General features: G+C 43.6%; 1 long non-coding RNA gene across 1 annotated transcript in view; it reads right to left on the reverse strand.

Annotated features, from left to right (window-relative positions):
* Positions 1-2,747: 2,747 nt before the first annotated feature.
* The window catches only part of LOC144676575 (uncharacterized), a 41,492-nt gene continuing 29,332 nt past the window's right edge, over positions 2,748-14,907 (reverse strand). Inside the window, exon 3 of the long non-coding RNA XR_013575367.1 lies at positions 2,748-5,029. This is a non-coding gene — a long non-coding RNA (uncharacterized LOC144676575). The remainder of the gene's footprint in view (positions 5,030-14,907) is intronic.

The raw sequence follows: 14,907 nt of genomic DNA on the forward strand, positions 1-14,907 counted from the left end.
GTGGCAGCGGTGGTCAGCGCAAACACCCTTCAGAGGAGGACAGCCACCCAGTGCCACAAAAGGATGAATGATTTCCTTTGTTCCGCCAGGGTAAGTCACTCTCTTCATCACTCCCAACTTACACGCTCACAAACCCATCACACATCCACAGGGCCCTCACATACTGCCAGTGCAAGGGACATCACCATTCACTCTTTCACACACACCATCATTGTCCTTATCCCGTCCATGGGACCACTCACCACCCACACAGGCCAGGCAGGCATCCTGATACACTCCACCCATCTCTATACATGCAGGACAAACTGGCACACAACAGGATGGAAAGGTTGCAGACAGGTGGAGGGATGCCGGAGATCAAAGTTCTGACAGAATTCAAAAACAGCCATCCAGCTGGCCAGCGATCTTACTCCAGCTACCCCTTCTGCTCACGGAGTCAGCCAGGGGCCCTCGGGCACCCATAGGGAGGAGGATCAGTAGGTAAACACTCCGGGGCCATCCACCTGTGAGTCTGGGAGTGACCGGCTCATCTGACTCCCGTCTTCCCGTGACCTCCGCAGCTCCAGTTTCACAGGCCAAGGAGGGTACCACTGCCACACAGCAGGACTCTGAAAGCAGGCCGCGCCCTACCAAATCTCAGCCCTCTAAGAGGACGCCCGCCAAAGTCATCACAGAGCATCACAGTCAACAGGCTGCCTCCACCTTCACTGTGGATGCCCGGGGAGCACCAAGATGTAGCGGCAGGGTTAGGAAAATTAGGTAAAAGTAGTTGCACGGCCCTCCATGTCCCCTTGGCGCCAAGTCCAGCAGTAAGTGGCAGATGTGAGCCACCAGGTCCCTAGACATGCGCAGTCGTCGGTGACACTGGTTCTCAGTCATCTGCAGGAATGCAGGCGGCGTCTATCAACTCTGGTTGTTGCTAGGCACTGACCAGCCACGGCTGGCTGTCACTCCTGGGCAGTGTGCAGGAGCCCCTGCTACCCCTTCCTCATGAGGTTGCTGCTCCTGCCTTTGCATATCCAGGACCCTCAGTCGCTCTCTCCTCCATCTTCTAGTCTCTGTTGGCCATCAGGCATACAGCTAGGTCACCATGATCCTGATGTGGGCCTCTTGCAGTGTGAAAGAGAGAGAGACGTGGCTATCATGGCTGTACTTAGCACCTTTCCTGGCCCTGTGTGACCGCCCCTTAATGCTTTCTGGAGAGTGGAGGTCACCCCTGGATGGCCAGAGATGAGTGGGCTGCATGGCTGCCCTGTCAACCTGCAACCTGGGGGACACTGGTCTAAACTGGGATGCTGAGATTGCAAGGGGCTGTGAGCGCCTCCAACAGTGACTGCTACATGGCTAGCGTTGGCGAGGAGATTGTACAACTTGTGCAGTCCAACTGCTCCATGGTGCAATAAAGTGGTGGCAGAATCAAAGTCTGTGCAGGGGTGTGGGGGCATTTGGGGGGGGGGGGGGGGGGGCGCGAGGTGGTTGAGGTATGGAGCACTCGGTCGCCCTTTGGTGCCACCGCATTGCTTGCATGGGCAGGCAGGCTAGTAGCCCGACCCCAATCATATCACTGTGGCTGCTCATGATCTGTCTCAGTTGCAGAGGCATGGAGAGTTTCTACAGGTGTTGTAAGTATGTGACCACTTCCCTCACTTACCCTGACCCCCCCCACCCCACCTCCATTGGCTGTGTGCGGGGTGCAATGCCAGGGCAACACTTGACCCCCCCTACCCCACCCACCCTGCTCAACAGTCACCTCCGAGGCTGGCCAGCACTTGCCCTGGACACCCCTCCCCTCAGCAGTCACCTCCGAGGCTGGCCAGCACTTGTCCCCAAACACCCCCCCACCCGCCCAGCAGTCACCTCCGAGGCTGGCCAGCACTTGTCCCCAGCCACCCTCCCGCAGCAGTCGTCTCAGAGGCTGGCTAGCACTTGCCCCTGAACACACCCCCCGACCCCACCTCAGCAATCGCCTCCGAAGCTGACCAGTACTTGACCACCACCCCCCAGCACCTGAGGCTGCTAAACAATGGGTGAGCTGTGGAGAACGCTGCTGCTCACTCACCTCAGTTCCCCCAAAGTGAAGGCCGCCTAGTGCACGTCACCTGCGTGCTGTTGTGATACACGCTGGTGTGCTTTCCCGCCAACGTGGATGGAAAATACCGCAGGGTTCCAAGAGCCTGGTGGGATGTCCTTTTAATAATATGCTGATGTATTACAATTAGCTCCCCATCGACCGATGGTGGGAAATGCAGCCCGCCGTTGGTGGGCTGGGCAGACGATCGCGACCTGCCTTCACGCTGTCGTGAAGCAGGTTGCGCCATATTTTCTGCGCAGGCCACCTATCACGCCCGTCACCAGCATGCTTAGAAAATTCCACCCTAAGTTAAGAGAGTTACGAGTTTCCCCATATAGTAGGATATTATATATATTTGGAACAGTAATAAATATACTTCTGACATGACAAATTGCAACATCTTTTATGTACAAAGCAAAATACTGAGAAGCATAAGAGTTTCAAATTTAATGTTCTTTTGAGGAAAGGTAAAGAGACAGAATTGCTCTACAGATTTGTTTCCATTGGCATGTGCGTAAAATAGACATTAATAAAATTGACAAATAATTAAGTTTTGAAATCTTAATTGCAAGTTCTGACATGGTACTCGACTCAGTTGTTACTTTTGATGCTGAGGTCGTGTACAGATTTGCACTCGTCTGATATTTCAGTGGCTCTCAAAAATGTATCAGAGCTATTAAAAAGATAAAAGTGACTTCATCTGGAAATCAACTTTATTTACTTCACTTGGGAAGTACATTCTCAGCTTCACAAAGTTCTCAATATACACAAACCTGCATATCTTAATTATATATGAATTAATCTAATCTCCCAGAAGTTATGAAGATGGAACATATTCATGTATACAATTGCCTCTAGAAATGTCAATGGTTTTATACCATATCAACACTCTGGGGTACAGAGGGAGTCTGTGTTGGCAATTTTTTTCTAAAATATAGCAAGCTCCTGGGAGAAGGAACAAAATGGCTAAGTGTTCTCATAAGGCAGGAATAATCTTGAGACTAAATAAAATTCAGCTACTTTTTATATTTCTTCTGTAATATAAAATTTCAAAATATTGATTGAAGTTTTGCAACATTGCCCAATATACAATGGAGACAGAAAGAAATCTCTTTAGATATACAAATAAACGATTTGTCCCATGATCATTTAAGGATGCACAAAGAAAAGCAGATAATGGGAAGGCATATTACATATTACCACTATTCATACAGAATATGCAGTGATTAGAACATATTGAATGGCCACATTTAAAATATACCAAAACAACACATTAAAGTAAGCATTAGCAATACTTCTGGCCACAACTGATATTTCAATAATTTTGAAGACGTATGGAATGGAAGTGAACAAATAATTCATTAGTGAATTACAGTACTTGTGATATTTATTGGTTTCCCTTTGTGCTTTGACATTTCTCAATACAGTGAGACATTTAACAGTTCTGCAAAATTAAATTATAGCATTTTCCATTTTAATCTTGCTAACACAAAGATTTCCACAAATAGGCATGGTAAGAATAATTTTTATTGCGATATTAAACAGCGCATCTTCAGCCATTACAAATTTTATAGACAACTACATAAATCACAATACATAATATATATTTTACCATATGATATTTACACATGCAGTTAGTGCTGACATCATGCTACGTACCGTTAGTTGTAATATTACACTTCACCTACAAAATAATAATGTTTCCTTGTAGGAAAATACATCTGAATAGCTGGAATGTGCATTATGCTGCACGTCAGCAATTTAAAGTTGACTTAATTCAAGTTCAACTGGTTATACAGACACTCTTAAATGATCCCTTTTCCCCTTAATGAATAGATCACAGAAGATTGAAAACAGATTGAGTGCAAGCCCTATAAGAGCGCATATCTAAATACATCCAGAATTTTCATCATTTCAACAATAACTTTCAGCTTGGCTCCTGTCAGAATTTACTTACAGTATTTTTTCTAGTTTCTTGGTTGGAAGCCATGCACAAGTAAATAGTGTAACTCAGCTGCATTTTCAGCGCTTTAAGTTTGTTTATTTTATATATATATATATATTTATATATGATATGTCAGTGTTTCAAATAAAAACAAGTCTATATATTTCATTTTGAGGAAGATTTTTTTTGTCAAGCTAAGTTTTGTAGCTGAAATGCTAAGAGACCATTTACATTCCTTGGAAAATTCATATCTTATAATTTAAAATGAAAATATTCTGTACATGTTTGTGCCATAAGATTGATTTGGTGAACATATTTTGAAACATAACTTTACATCTACATACAAACTGAAAACTTACTATACATTCCTGAATTGTGCACAAGTAATCTGAAATGTTCCTACTGAAAAAACCAAATTATGTACAAAGTACACAATGTGCAGCAAAGCAAGACTGCTATCATAATTTCCTAGTGATAATACCCAATAACTAAAGGGTCATCTGATTTAAACTAGCCAAATACAGTTGGACAAGAAAATGCTTTTCAAAACAGTAAATATGATTAAAAGTGCAGTAAATATACAGATAAGTAATCAAGTAGGTGCAGGGTAGTTGCATTGTACAACCAAGCATAGATTGCTAAAATATATATTTCGGTAAGCTAAAAATAGAACTCCAGTGTTCTTAATAAAAATAGTTTACAAGGAACAGGTTTTAACTACAAATGGAGTGGTAACACACATTTACTAAATTAGCAAGAGGCAACACATTTGGCTTAAGCAGTAAAATAATAATTAAAAACTCAACATTGACTTATGGCTAGTTTTGAGGAATTAGGAGTGTAACTTTTGTTATGATGTGGTCATTAGGATTTATTAGCTGACCCAGAAGAACGCCGCAATTTCATAGACATACGACTCTTGCTAGCACGAGGTGACATTGGAGAGGCTAAGTCGATCCCGTCCGCCCCCTGTGCTGCAGGACTTTCGGCCTGCTGATTCTCTGGGCATGAGCCTGCAAGACAGTGGAAGGGAAACATTATTTATATATGAGATACAGTTGTGACTTCTTCTGTCAATCATTGCTCTTTGTAAAGAGATTTTATAAAGCTAACTCTCCTGAGGCTTATATTAAATATTTTCAGGATTTTACAAGATTTTTTGTACTGCAAAAAGTACAGAAATGATTGGAGAATTAAATTAATTAGCTCACATATACGTAATTCCATTGATAAAGGAAATAGGATATGCATGCTCCAAAGAAAAGTAGTAAACACACATTATGTTATGTGAGCAATCAAATCAGCCCACACCCAGAAAAATGCAAGAGCAAGAGATTCATTCCATGTTAGAAAGTGACTATGCAGTGTCAAGTGAACCAGTCCTGGTTTAGTAAAACATAAAAGGAGAAACGGGTTTTCTTCTGCAGGGCTCCATACATCAGCAGAATTCATTAATGTATAAAAATCAAACGGCTTGGGCACTACAACACTGAGATTAAACCGGAAAGATATTTTTCCGTTCTGGGTAGAAATAGAAATATAGAAGGTAAAAAAGTAAAAATACATTCAATAAGATAAAACAATGTAGAAAATACCATAGCAAAAATTGCCAACATAAAATTAAAAATAAAAATATAAACTAAACACGCAACAATCTAGAACTACTGGTTTAGCACATTGACACTGAACTGTGCACTTATTGCCACAAATTACAACACATCTGAAGCAATATGGAAGCTTGACTAAATCTGCAACACAACTTATTGCAATTAAGCTTAATTAAACTAAAGTCAAATTAATTTGGACTGATGAGATTCAGCTCAGAAACTGTATTCTAACAATGCCATAGTTGTTAACTACGCTTTACTTAGAGACATTTTAAATTTAGGTTATGCAACACTCGGTGCATGACTCAAAACACATCCAAAATAGGTTTCAAATAAAAAGCAAACACCTCAACTATGCAATTTAATTTCCATCCATTTTAAACAAACAAAAAATAATTTTATTTCAAAGCACCTTAGCAAGAAGAATATTTTATGATCCTCTGCAGTCCAAATTAAAGCATTATTTGGACTGGAAGTGTAATTTAAAGAAACTTATTCAAAATTATAGAAATACATTGCTTGGTTCCCTTTTTAAACAAGATGTAAAATAAATAAAGTATTTATATCAGTTACGAGTATATTTAGGAACTAGAAATGACAGGCTGAAGGAAGTTTTTTTAAATTTTGCACAGCATACCATTCATAGCTAGCGTGAAAGACCTTCCGTTTCAAGCCTTTGCCCTTTACCTTGATGAGGCCAATGTTTTCTAGTGGAGGTTTGGGAAGAAGAAGAAATATCACAGCATTTCTTTCTTTAAAGTGAAGAAAATGAAGCAAAAAAAGTGAATAGGACAAGAAGAGGAGAAAAGGGAAAAAGAGAACAGGTGTGAGAAATGACACAAATACTAAAGTTGAAGGGTATTAATAATTAATGTCCAGAACAGAGATAATGAGCTGATATCCTGATGCCATACCTCACTGGCTTGTACTTGCACACCTAAACAGAAATTATAGCTGACAATTACATTTAGCGATAAAACAAGATATTTTGGGAACCATACTTATCTTGAATATTAAATACTCTTTAAAAAAACAAGAGGTATTTGGTAGAAATGTGCTCCTAGATATTCTTTACTTTTATTTTTCAGTCTATGAAAGATTCAGGTTTAGAATACTAAAATGTTATGGTTGGAGCAAGTGTGGTAGGTCACTACTGACAATATACAGATGATCCATTAAACACAACATCCAAACTAGAAGTCTACACATTCAATTTATTAAAGGGAAACAATAATGGAATAAGTACCGACAGATAGAGCATCGACTCCTGCATGTGTTATACAACAGTTAAGCATATCTGAGCACAGAGCAAAAGACTCAATTATAGATGTTTATTAAAAAAAAAAGCCTTGAATTGGCTCAGGATTCTCATTTTAATCCAGCATTTTCAATCTGGGTTCGCAGATTATGTAGGTTGGTGTCTCCATGGGCTGTGATTCAATAGAAGTCAATGTTGTTAGGATCAAAACACAAAATTCCATGTTATATTTAAACCTTTGCCTGCTGACCTCTACTGAGAAGAGCATATATATATATATATATATATATATATATACACACACATATATATGAAAAGACAAATACAAAATGATGTTTTCAATTTTAAAACTTGTGGGACACAAACTGCATAGACACCACACAAAATAATTTACTGCTGCGCTAATAATTTCCTTACTTATTACTATACAGCTAATACTTGCAAGTAGAGACAAAGATGGGATTACTCAGATACATTCCACACTATTCAAATTAAATTTTGAATTAAATTTAACATACTGGTATGAAAAGGGGAATTGCTATGAATCCTAGTTCATTTAATCAATTCAAGCTAGAATTATCATGCTCCATATCAGAGACACCAACATGATCACATTAGCTCTACAAGGTAGAAGAGGTATAACCAAAGAGATTAATGTGTGCATTTTGATGAACTAAAATTTAACAATCACTACACAACCATTATGGTTAAATCTTGTGTGGTATTGCATCTCTTGGGCTATATAAAATGTACATGACATAATCAGAGGAATATCACAATGCAAAATCAAATGGAAAAAAAAGTCAGTCTGAGATCAAGGTGCTAAAATCTGACATATGGAGGGTATCTTTTGAAGAATGAAGATCACTACACATTAAAAAAATAATCTTCATTCATAATCTTTACATATTGCAAGCAACAAAGGAAAAAAAAGTTTACTCAGAAGAGGAAGGATCAATTTATTTATGAGCCAAGGGAGTTAATACTGAAACTCTGCAAAACTTTGCAGCCAAATCCAAAAGAGTTGTTTGGTGAAAAGTCTGAGAACTTACCTAAGTGACGTCTTACATAAGCCAAATAAGCTCGAAAAAGCTGTTAAACCAGCAACTGCTTTGTGGAGAATGTTAATTTACTTACTGTAGATGAAATCTTCATTATTTTTTGAAGATAGTACATCTCCAAATAGCAGCAGAGCATTCCATACAGCTGCATGGAGAAAATATCCCATTAAATCTCAATAGACCTTGAGCTCTTTCCCTGTCCCCATCTCCAAAATTAGGTGTAGAGATTGTTCAGAATACATTCTCAGTTCCTTCCAGGGGACTTCATTTGAGCATATTTTAAATCCTAACAGTTTCATAATAGGATGGAGAATAAAGCAGGAACCACAGATGGAGTAAAGAAAATGCCTCAAAGCATCTCACAGAAAAGTCTCCAAGCACAGCACTCGATTTTGCTTTGGTAGTGTTGATTGAAGGAGGAATAATAACTGAGACATTAGGGAAACTCTTCCTCCGATAGATCTTTAACATCTACCTGAACCATCAAACTATAGCCTACTCCTGAATTTATTAAAGAATGAACAATACTAGGCATTGAAGACTATGGGTGTAGGTAGCAATTATAACTTGAACATTTTTAATGCTGAAATTGCCACCTCAACTGGGTTAAAATTGGCATCTGCAAAGGTGATAATTCTGTCTTATCTTCTCGTCCTTCTGCAAACACCCAGAGGCTTAGTAGAGAACAACTTGCACTTTTATAGCATGACTAGTACTATCACAGTCGACGGGGATCTTCTGGAAATATTTAGATTGACCAATATTGTGACTGGAGGAACTTCCAGTCTTTAAGGCCCCAATGAATTTTCTATGAATATATGCTGGCTGACTGCTTATCAACACAAATCATGGATAAGCAAGAATGTTATTTAACTTAGAATCTGCCAGGCCAAGTCCAAATATCCCAAAAAAATCTTTACACTCAAACTTAATTTTATTGCTGGCCACTTGATCAGTGAAGCCTAAAATGTACAACTTCGATGTCCTGTTTCTCTCCAACCTGAGCTTCAAACTGATGTATCCTAATCACAATGACAATTTTATTTCCCTTCACAGCATTGCACAGCTTGACTGTTACATCACTGGCACTGTCGTTGAGACCTTCCTCCACACCTTTGTTTGATGGCCCATGTGCTTTTGGGGGAAAAACCTATATTCCATGTTGGGGTAATGGCCCCTTTAAGAACTAGGAGTTGATTTTGGACAAAGCACCTGGCTTCCAGTAAATGATCATGTGACCAAACTGCCCTGGTGATAAACAACAGAATAGCAAAGGGTCAACATGAAGTTAATTATAGGCATGAGTAGATTGTGGGTGTGGCTCTGATCTCAAGCAGGGTTTTCATTTTTAAAATTTAGAACAATCAGGCTGCCGAGCAGAGAACATCTTTTTCCAGCAGAGTTCAGTTGAAATTTTGCGGTTGACTAAAAGAGCTTAAACCGCTTGTTAACTGAAGAACTCCTAACAATGAGTTGAACTTCTAGGGATAGCCCAAGCTGGAATAGCCAAGCTAAGGAGAGAAAGGGAACAGAAAAAGTGTTTTAGATGCAAGAATCCAAGTTAAAGAATATTAGAACCAGGAGAGCTGTGACCCAAGGTGGAAATGCTTAAGACGCTAGCGACTCCAGTGTTTAATGGGGAATCTACAACTGTGGGACGGTTGGGGGAGATCTAAAGGGACAACCTTGCCAGAAGTAAGCGGAAGGCCCAAGAAATCTTGGCCCTTATACGAATCTTTGAAACAGTACTCAGACCAGGAAGTTAATCTTCTGATTTTGGATAAATATCTGACTTGTGTTTCGGGGGTGTAAGTCAAATGGATGTAGAATGAAAGTTGAGGTAGGAAGTTCTGTTTAAAGTACAAGTGTTCATTGTACTTCTAATATCTTTAGCATAACTAACTACTTAAGATAGTGTAGCTATTAGTATTTATGTTCTTTGACTTTTGTGTAGTAAAATACTTTTGATTTAAACCGTGAACCTTGTGGCTTCATTCTTTTAGTAAATACATGGGTTTTTAGATTCTAAAAAACAACTTTTTTTATTCTTTCATGGGGTGAGAGTGTCCCTGGCTAGGCCAGCATTCATTACTCATCCCTATTGCTCGTGATGGGCAATAAATGATGGCCTAGCCAGCGACGCCCACACCTCGTAAAAGAATATCTTTTTTTAAAGAATCCAAAAACTCAGGTATTTACTAAAAGAATTAAGCCATAATAAACATATTGGTCTCTGCTGAGATCATAGCAATTGAGGGCTCTAGCGGGACTGCAAATTCACAGACTGTAATGGGTGTGCTGGCATATCAGCCAAGGTTTAGGCTAACAGGAGTTCACAGTAAATTTTATTATACTAAGTGGACAACAGGATGGATTTGTCAATTGCTAAGGCTTTTCTGGAGAGGGAAGATTTATCCCTGGGTGTTTTGCAACAATTGACCAAGGTAACATTAATAGAATCAGCAGGAGAATTGAAGCTGGAGATGAACCAGGCACTAAGAAAGTCGAAATTGTGGATATTTTGACACAATATTTGGAATTGGAAGAGGCTAAGCCAGTTAAAATGCAATTGCAGATGAGACAACTTGAACCAGATAGAAAAAAGGCAGCAAGAGCATGGCAAATGTAACTTAAAGAACTTGAATTAGAGGCTCAAAGAAAAAAACCAGCAAGGGAGGAAAGAGACAGGGACAGATGGTGGAATTTTCCATCTCCGTTGGATGGGGCGCCATGGTGAGCGTGAGCAGACAATATGGTGGGAAGGCCAAAAATTGATTTCACGCCATCGTGAAACCAGTTTGCAATTGTCCCCTCCGCCCGTCAGTGGTGGACTGCGTTTCCTGCCGCCAGATGTCAGGAACAACATTTTAATACATCTGCATATCATTGTAAGCCCTGCTCGCCGGAATCATCCCCTCACGATGGATCATCCGGGCAGTGTTTCACAAGAGCATTTATAAGGTGTGCACCTGGCAAGCTGCACTTCAAGGGGAGCTTGGAGATGAGTGCACACTAACATTGCACAATAATCTTGAGGGTCGCCCTTTGACTTCAGGGTTGAGATGCTGTGCATTCAGCGAGGGCACAGGCAAGTTGCTTTTTCCTGGCCGGCAGACAGTGCAGTGTCGGGGCAAGGGCTGCACTGCATTGCAGCGAGTTGCGGGGGGCAAGATAGCACGCTGTGAGGCAAGTTGGGGAGGGGTGGTGCAAGGCAGCCTGGTCTGATGGTCGTGCACAAGTACATGGGGGTGTGGTTGGATAGTGAGGGAAGCAGCCACATACTAGAGACACCCGGTACAAAGTGACCATTCCTCTGCAGCTGAGATAGTTCAGGCGCAGCCACATTGACATGCTTGGAGTCAGGCCTCTAGCTTATTTGTCCACTCAAGCGACACAGAGGCATGAAAGTGCCACCAAATGCTCCAGAGTTTTTCACCCCTCTGACACAGACTGCAAACTAATGAATGATTTAGTGGACTGCAGAACAACTGGGCAAGTTCTACAATCTTCTTGTGAAAGCTGGCCATGGAGCAGTCACTGGTGGAGGCACTCCCATCGTTGAAGCTAACAGCGCAGCCTTGCAGTGTGGGTTAGGAGAATGCCTGCGCCTGAGCTGAGAGCACAGTATGCAGTCCAGTGGGCGAAGCTGCCGCCAATCAGTCAAGTGGAGTGGGGTGGGGTTTCGGGCAACCATGCAGCGCACTAAGCTCTGGCCATCTAAGTGGTAGCCAGCATTCTCTGGGATGCGTTAAGACTCCTTCAGACTTAACCAAGAGAGGTTCTTAGTACACCATGCAAAACCATGTGTCTCTCTCTCATCCTGCAGGAGGACAACATCAGGAGCATGGAGTCTGGTGACCTAGCTGTTTTCCTCATGGTTTACAGGGAGTGGAGACGAAGGAGAAGCCTGGCTGGAGAGAGGGAGGAGCAACACCCTCAAGAAGGGGCGGCTGCAGCTCCCGCGCATGCCACTGAAGAGCCAAAGCGAGCCATCATTGGTCAGCACCTAGCTAGACCCAGGGTCCATAGATGGCACTTGTCATTCCTGCAGATGACTGAGAATCAGTGTCGCCAAAGACTGCGCCTGTCCAGGGAGCTGGTCGGTTACATATGCCACTTACTGCTGGATTTGGCACCACAGGACACGCAGGGCATCCAGTGTCAGTGACCGCAGCACTCAATTTCTACACCAACGACTCCTTTCAGGGTTCCACAGGTGACCTCTGTAGGATGTCACAAGATTTCACGCAGAAATACATCCATGAGGCCACAGACGCCATCTTCACGAAGGCACACAACTTTGTGCATTTCGCCTGGGGTCAGGAAAGCCAGGAAGCAAGGGTGCTGGGATTTGCCCAGATTTCAGATTTTCCACAGCCATTGACCGCTCAGATCTCGGTGGCAACAAGTGGTCAACTACGTCAACTGCAAGGGCTTCCACTTGCTGAATGTTCAACAGGTGTGTGACCACCACAAACGCATCCTACAGTTCTGCACACGGTTCCCAGGGAGACTCCTACATTTTCAGTAGGTCTCAGATCTCTGACATCTTCCAGGACCCAGGGAGGCTGCAGGGTTGTCTCCTTGGGGTCAAGGGCAATCCGCAGAGGATGTGGCCGATGATGTCCGTGTGGCAGCCTCAGAGTGCAGCAGAGGGAAGGTAGAATGAGGCTCATGCTGCAACTTGCACTTTGGTGGAGCAAATGGCCGGAATGTTGAAAATGAGTTTCCAATGCCTGGACCGGTCTGGTGGAGCTCTGCAATGCAGTCCACAGAGGGTGTCACGCATCGTCTGCTGCACCCTTCACAACCTGGCACTGAAAGGGGGAGAGAGCTGCCTAAGGGGGAGGTGGAGACAAGCAGGGTGTCGACGGAAATGAGGGTGAGGTCATCAGAGGCCAGGACGATGGTGATGAGGCCATTGCACAGGCGTGCTCTGGAGGCCCTCATAGCTGCTAGTTTCCTGGAGGATGACGACGAAGTGCAGTGAAGAGACACCATTGATCCTCACATTGCATCTGTGAACATTCGACTTCTGTCTGGCTGATGGCAGCGCACACGCCCTCTGTGATAAGGCTCCTGTCATGGAGACACAGCGGATGCCCATAGTCCCTACATTCCAGGAGGATGACGACGAAATGCAGCGGGGACACTCCATAGATCCTCACATAGTTTATGTGAATGTCTGACTCCTGTCTGGCTGATGGCAGATTGCTTGCGCTCTGAACAGGGTCACATCATGGCGATGCAGTAGGGAAACTTTAATTCCTCCTGATCCTATGGCATCCTTCATGAGCTGAATCCTTCAGGCCCACACTGTCACCGGACACAAATACTGATGAGATGGGAGGGCCAGCCGCACCTCAAAGGTGCAAAGAGCGCACAGAGAGAATAAGGGAACTCTGTGCCACTGACCCAGGGTATTCTGGCAGCAATGATAAGCCCCATCGAGGTGCAGGCATGACTGAGAAGGTTGCACAAAGCACAGGGTAGAGGCCCTGGACTGAAACACCTGCCTTTATCTTATGCAGGGTCCAAGGTTCCACATTTGAGTGACACGAACACTGTTCATCATAACCAGGAGACATAGGCAAGGAGAAATTCTTGGGAGTTTATTTACAATAGTGAACATTATGTATAACGCCCATGCTCAGGCTGTGCAATTACATCTTAACTTTCCTAACCCTGCTGCTACATCTTGGTGCTCCCCCGACATCCACAGCAGAGGTGGAGGCAGCTTGGTGACTGATACGCCCTGTCTGTGATGACCATGGCAGGCCTCCTTGGCCTGTGGAGCTGGAACCGCTAGGGTCATAGGAAGACGGGATTCAGATGGGCCGGACACTCCCAGTGTCACCTGGGTGGATGGCCCTGGGTTGTGCACCTGCTGATCCTGCACCCTATGGGTGCTCGAGGGCTCCTGGCTGACTCCTTGAGAAGGAGCTGGAGTGAGATCAAGTTGCCTTGCACCCCTCTTGTGTACACACTGTTGGAGGACAACTATGGTGTCAGCGTTGGAGTTCAGCAGTGTATCAGTGCAGGAGAGATGTCCTGGATCAAGGCCACCATCCTGCCAGTGTTGACTTTGGTGCGTTGGCATGATGGTGCAATCACCTTGGACTGAAGATGGACGGACTCCTCCATCTTGCCTTGCAATCTGAGGAGTGCAGTTGTCATCCTTTCCTGCTGTTCCTGTGATTTACGCTGCAGCTCCAAGAACTGATTGAGGACCGAGTCTAGAAGCTCATCATCTGACTCGGACTCAGCAAATCACTTGCCTCCAGTAGTCTTCCGAGTGCCAGCGACCTCGGGTGCCCCTCCTTCGCCTACTGTGGAACAGATTGTGTGCTGTGCTCACCAGATAATGAACCCAAGCCTGCTGTACACGTAGGTCCCACTGAGGTGTGTCGCTACACTGGTGGAGCACGTGGGTGAGCACTGTGACGGGTCTTCGAGGGTGCTGTCCAATGAGTCCTTAACTGAGGTGCTGGAGCCAGGGCCAAGGTTGTCTGAGGGTAACGTGGCTGATGTGAGGAAGTGGAGATTATTAGTGCATGGCTGTCGCGGTACAGAGAACAGTGGACTCACAGTTGAGTTGCCAGAGGGATGATCTGGTGCATGATCCTCACTTGGATGCTTGGTGCCGACCTTGCCAACGCTGCAGAATGATCCATGTCCTCTCCAGCCAGCTCTAACACACGGTCTTCGAAGGGAGTGAGGACCTTGATGACTGGCACTCCACCCTCGGTCTGGGGCCTCTCCCTTTTACTGTGCGTGATCTTGTCTTGCACAAAGACAGATGACGAGTGAGAGAGCAAGGTGCATGATTGGCCAAATGAGAAGGATGTCAGATGTGCGTGTGTGTGCTGAGTGGAGCCATGCGCAGGATGAGGAGGCGTTCTCCAAAGGAGATGAGGCCAGATGGAGACGAGAGAGTGTGTGAGTGAGTAATGTCCCTTGAGTTA

The sequence above is a fragment of the Cetorhinus maximus genome, unplaced genomic scaffold, assembly GCF_964194155.1.
Source record: "Cetorhinus maximus unplaced genomic scaffold, sCetMax3.hap1.1 HAP1_SCAFFOLD_1709, whole genome shotgun sequence".
In the NCBI taxonomy this organism is placed as follows: domain Eukaryota; kingdom Metazoa; phylum Chordata; class Chondrichthyes; order Lamniformes; family Cetorhinidae; genus Cetorhinus; species Cetorhinus maximus.